The sequence below is a fragment of the Rattus norvegicus genome, chromosome Y (assembly GCF_021556685.1).
Source record: "Rattus norvegicus strain SHRSP/BbbUtx chromosome Y, alternate assembly SHRSP_T2T, whole genome shotgun sequence".
Classification (NCBI taxonomy): domain Eukaryota; kingdom Metazoa; phylum Chordata; class Mammalia; order Rodentia; family Muridae; genus Rattus; species Rattus norvegicus.
In genome coordinates this window covers 65,030,555-65,036,716 of record NC_141555.1, presented here as the reverse complement: position 1 = coordinate 65,036,716, position 6,162 = coordinate 65,030,555, and positions in this window count along the sequence as shown.

Genomic DNA, 6,162 nt, shown 5'->3' with positions numbered 1-6,162 from the left:
CTGGTGTTTCGTGGTCTTGCTTTCTCTGACGGTGGCATGACCATCCTGTAAAACTCTTTGTCACTGTTCCTATAGACTTCTTTTCTCCCACCAAGATGTGGGTACAGAGATATGTGGGACCAGATCAGCAATGGGTGCAGGCAGAAACAGGAAGTGTCCTGTCCCAGAATGCTCTTGTTTTCTGTGTCCTGAGGCCTCCAGCCTGGTTGCTTGGAGCAGAAGGATTGGTCTCACCTGTGTTCTCAGTTGTGTTACATTTCCTGGCCAATGGCTTCCATCTCTAGACACAGGTAGATACTGGAAGGATCCCCTCCCTTACTCTTCCTAGGTTCATGCATCAATAGGGGTCTAAGCAGCTTCCTCTCAGAACAGCAATGTGAGCAGAGGTAAGGGTTGCCCCTAAGTACTCAGAATTGTCCATGATTCTGGGAGTCCAGCTTTCTCCCCCACCGAATTTGGGTACAGTGTGCTATTGTCCTATGTCATCTCTGGGCGCAGCCAGAAACAGGAAGCTTGTATCTTCTTGATAGTATCATCCTAATAAATGGAAATATCAAGACAGGCATTTCCTGTATATGAAATATATATTGACGTGGTTGTCATGGGGAGGTGGATACAAATAGATACAAAATACACTTAAATAAGCGTGGTGTATTAAGACACATCCTGACTGGAATCTGTGGAGAAGAATTACAGAGTCTGTATTATACAAAATGGATTATGAAATTGAGTGGAAAAATTCTTCTAATAAACATAATATAATTTTATATTGAATACTCTTCATCATTATTTTTATAAGACTTCTTCACTAGGCATCTAGTATTTCATCGATTATGGTACATTAAGGATGCAAATAAAAAAATAACCTCATCTTTCATAAATAGGCATTCTATATTTTTCTTTGCATCTTAACCAGAACCATGGATAATTCTGAGAAATTAGGGGAAACCATTACCTCTGCTCCCTTAATATTAAGGGAGGGAAAAAATTAGAGTTTCTCAAGCATGTGCTCACAGGTACTTACTTATATAATGGGTCCATGGTCTTTATTTTCAGTGAGCTGTGTGTTTGTTGGGGGTAATCTGAGTTTGAACTTTGGGATTTATTTCTGTGTTTTATAACTTATTTTACTATATCATTTATATTTTGTAAAGATTTATATTTTATTAAGTGAGGTTACTTAATATATTTTTTCAGCATTTCTGCTGAGATTAAATTCTTCAAAGTAAATGAACTTAAGAAACGAATTTTGATATATTACTAATATACTGCAGACGATGAGGCTATTTGATTATAGGGGAGCACTAACTATGCTTCCTTTGGTATATAATATGAAGATGAAACCAAACACATGTTAAATAATTCAAATAAGGTATTAGCTATAATGGTGAATTTTGTAATTGGATGGATTCAGAGAAATCAGTATGCCAAAACATTGAGCATAAAATGATGTAGAGACATACTCATCAACATAAGGAAGCTATATAATATTATCAGCAGAGGTTGTGCTTCTTGGCTAAGCAGGGTTTTTTAAAACACATATAAAAATGTAATGAGTAGTGCATAAAATAGAAGAAAGGGTAGCATTAAAACACTGTGTCTATAATGTATAAAATAATTCCCACATAATCACTTTCCACTAAAATAATCCAGTTACTAATTCTGAAGTCATAGAAATGCTCTCAGATAGTATTAGGAAATATTAAATTTGGGTATTGCATAAAGGTTCCCTGGCTAAGGGTGGTTGTTTGCCAAACTGAACTTGAACTGCTGAGAAAAATCCCTGTGACCAACATGGCAGAAGCTAATAAGTCATTTCTGAAAATTGTCCTCTCAACTAAATAAAATACTGTAGCATTTGAGCACACAACTAATGAATAAACAAATGTAAGGGGAGAAGAAAAGTAAATGAGTAAATACTATCACTGTGGGGAAAGGAGAAGGGAGATGTGGGAGCAGTCACAGAGAGCATGGCAAATCTCGTTATTTCAACTGCATCAATACATGAGACCTTTTGCAGAAATATGTTCACAATATACATTTTTCTTATGCTTGTTATTCTCTATAAATTGTTTATTTTAATCATTCCAGAAAAACTAAAAAATGAAAAGGTAAGGAAATCATGTTATTCTAGAAGTTATGAAATCTGCAAATTTCATAAATACCAAAAACTAGAATCTATAATCTTAGACATTGAAAACTAATAACTCTATAGAACAACTCATACACGTGAAACCGTGATGAGCAATACCCAGGCTCCATGCAGGTGGAAGACCCATGAGTCTACAGAAGACTAAAAGGAGGAATATTCAAAATAAGAAGAGAAAAGTTTGCAGGCATAACAATGAAGAATTGTAGAATGAGAACAATAAAATCCTCAACCAAACAAATTTCAGGCATGATAAATAATAAGAAATCTGAACCCAGGTGACCAAACTGAACCCAGCGATAGTAGAAACATAGTTCGTAGAAGCATCCAGAAAAGAAACAGAAATTTCCCACGAAGGAGGGATAGCAATTGACATAAATGACAGAATAGTCTTCAAAAACATCCTCCAAAAATGAAAGAATGTAGCTATCTAATGAAAACTCCATGAATTATGGAAACTATCTTTCAGGAATGTGTTTAGGGAACATGTATGGCTTCACATTGCAGAAGGATGTTGACACTATTGTAATCCACACTCAGTCTTAGCCACAGCTCAGCAACAGCTCCTTATGTCACCTGAAAAAGGAATGATAAATTATGTGAAAGAACCTGTGAAGGTCTGACCCAAAGGTTCTAAGTTTGTATCTGCTAATATTCCAGGTAGGTAATCTGTAAATCCCAGGAACACTATAATGATGTAAAAGAAAGCCATTTAAAATGAAAATATACAACATATAAGGCCAGATATATCAAATGTTCCTATGATTTTTCTGGTTGAGAAAGTCAGAGATAAAGGTTAGAGTTTGGGAGATTTACATTTGAACACAAAACGAATTCTAAAAATTAATCACAATTTTGTTATTTGAAATCATTCAATAGAGAAGTAACTGAAATTTGATTGAAAAAATTCAGTTGTGAAGAGCAAAGCTATAACCTACTGTGTGCCAGTCAGGCCCTGATCTATATTTCAAGCTCTTAGGATTTTGAGAAAAGTTCTCATGTGTTTCATGTTAGCCTTGTACTAACTGCTCTGAAGCTCTCACATGTGAAGCTCTGGCCTCCTACTTGTCATCCCCTTCTCTGGTTTTATGGTATAAATAAAGGCATGAGTCATTACTAGTAAATGAAAGCAAAGCAAAGAAAACAAAACAAAACCACCTTTGATAGTATATGTTTTTTTGCAGTGTGTGTGCCTTCATGTATGAATGTATTTGCATCTCTATGTTTATTTGCATATATGTCTGCACATGTATATGTCACACTTCACAGGTGGGTAACTAGAATCCAAATTCCCAGCCTAGAGTCATGGACCCAATGATGTCATGAAACTTGCACAGCAGTAACTCTTATCTTCAATCCATTTTGAACTCCCTTCCACCATTACTTTTTTTTCCTTTTTGTTCTTTTTTTTTTTCGGAGCTGGGGACCGAACCCAGGGCCTGGAGCTTCCTAGGTAAGCACTCTACCACTGAGCTAAATCCCCAGCCCCCACCATTTCTTTTAAAAGCAAATTAATTTACCACTAAAGGAATGATGTGAAGTTTAAATGTATCAGTATATTTTTCCAGGATGTCTACATAGTTTATATTAAAAAAAAGATAATAATTTGAGACAATAATTTCACTTTTTTTCATGTCCCTACATGAAAAAATCTAGCAATGGTGTCGATAAATCTGACCTACACATGAGAAAGAATGATGGTGCATCTTTGTTCAGAGGAGATACTCAATCTTAGTTTGCCTTTCACAGTAAGGTAAGTTCTTGTCTCAACTTTATATTTATAACAGACTTAATTTCTAGTCTACATACAGACAAAATAATTTTACCTATACGCTATTTTATTCTCATGAGAATGTAGAATATTCAGGGTTATGTATCAGAAGGTAAATTAATTTATTTCCTTGGAGTTAAAGAATAATACATTCTTTTTTCTGATTCCACATAATCAGAAATTAAAACATGGCATAAAATATTGAGAAATAAATAAAAATGAATATTTGATTTAAAAATAGTGGTGATCACTTCAGGACATATCAGAGCTAAGTTGCATGGTTAGAAATAGTTATGTCCCTTTTTCAATATGCTTCTATTTCCTTAGGTGTTATGGGGTTGTTTAACTGGTTTATTTGTTCCTGATTTAACTTCAGTGCCTGGTATTTGTCTAGGAAATGTCCATTTTTAATCTGTAAGTGCATGAACACACACACACACACACACACACACACACACACACACACACACGGAGGTCAAAATACAACTTGTGAGGGTCAGCTGTCTCCTTCTACCACGTGGGTCCTGGGTATCAATCTTAGGTTGTCAGGCATGGGACAAGCCTGGGTCAAGCATATTCAAACCATGATGATGCCTTTATCACTATAGGCTAGTTTTTGCTTCCTGAAATATACACATGGACTCAGGATACAAGCTCTTGTCCCTAATCTCTTCTTTCAAGATTTCAAGTTCAATCCTTTCTTCTGCCTGGCTGTATGGTGGCTGTGAGCTTTCTTTTGGCTCCTTCCAGGCAGAGTCATAGAGGAGGATCAATAACAGTTAATCAGTATTTTCCACACATTACTGTACTAACATGGGTCTCCAGGGCAAGGTCCATCAAGGCAGGCTAGCTTTTACTTGCTCCTAAGAATGTTTTTTAAAGATTCTCTTCTAATCATCCTGGTCTACAAAACAAGTTCCAGGGCAGCAAAAGCTACATTGTAAGATCTTGTCTCAAACATAAAGTGTAACAAAATACAATAAATACAATAAAATATAATAAACACAAGAAAAATAAAATTTCATAGCCATAATCATATAAACATTATTTGTCCTCAACATTTATGCTTGCATGTCAGAACAGGATTCAATGTACAATTGTCTTAACACTCTTCCAGGCAAGCCACACATCCAGGGAGGGGCTGATGTGAGCGGATCCACACTGAGTTGTAGTGACCTAAATCTGAGCTGTTCTTGCCATACTGAACGTGTTACCTTTCATCCTCTGTGGCTGAGACCTTGAATGAACAACCCTAAGAAACGTAGTCTCTCCTGTTCTGTCTGCAACTCATTAAGTCTCTCAGAAACCACGTTAGGAATCCCAGTGTGTTCTGTTACCATAACCTTTCCCTGCCTGAGGCATCTCATCTGTAAAATAAGAATAAAAAGCCTCTTTGTTTAACAAACACTTAATGTGGCTGAGACCCGGGAGCTGTCCCAGGTGCTGAACACAGAGTACAGCCAGACACAGGATCAGTGCTCATGAGAGTTAAAAGCTGAGCTGGGAGAGATGCATAATTAATACGATCATATATTAATATAATAAAGAACTTGGTAGTGGAAAAGCTTGAAAGAAAGAAAAATAAAACAAGGAAAGAACAGAGAATCAAAACAGAAGGTACAGGTGTGGTTAGACTGGAAATCATGCCCACTGCAAAACAGGCAGGATGGCACAAGGTCACTTCTGAAATAAATAACTCTAAAGTTCCAATTCTGTGCTCAGAAGAAAAAAAGTGCCTATTAAATATAAAACTTTTAAAAAGTTTTGTTTTTTCCCAGACAACATCTAGTGGAATTGCTAACCAACTGGACTAATTGAAGAATTGTTAAAAGGGTGCCACAGAGACGACATAGTAATTAAGAATGCAAACTGCTTTTACAGAAGATCTGAGTTTGGATTCAGGCTCCCGTGTCTTGTGACCCACAACCACTTGTTATTTCAGCTCCAGGGGATCTACCGCCCCCTGCTGGCTTTCTTGGACATCATGCTCATATGTGTATACACACACACACACACACACACACACACACACACACACACAAACACGTACACTCACAGAGATAATTAAAAATTAAAAAGTAGACTTTGAAAAAGAATGTTACAGAAGAATCATTTAAGGAGACAAAATAATGAGAAGAAATTGATATTCACACTGAAATCAGTGCATGAGGAACAGAGTAATTTAAACAGAACTAAAATTAACATTTTCAGTAATGATTGCTCTGCAACATGAAATAATAGC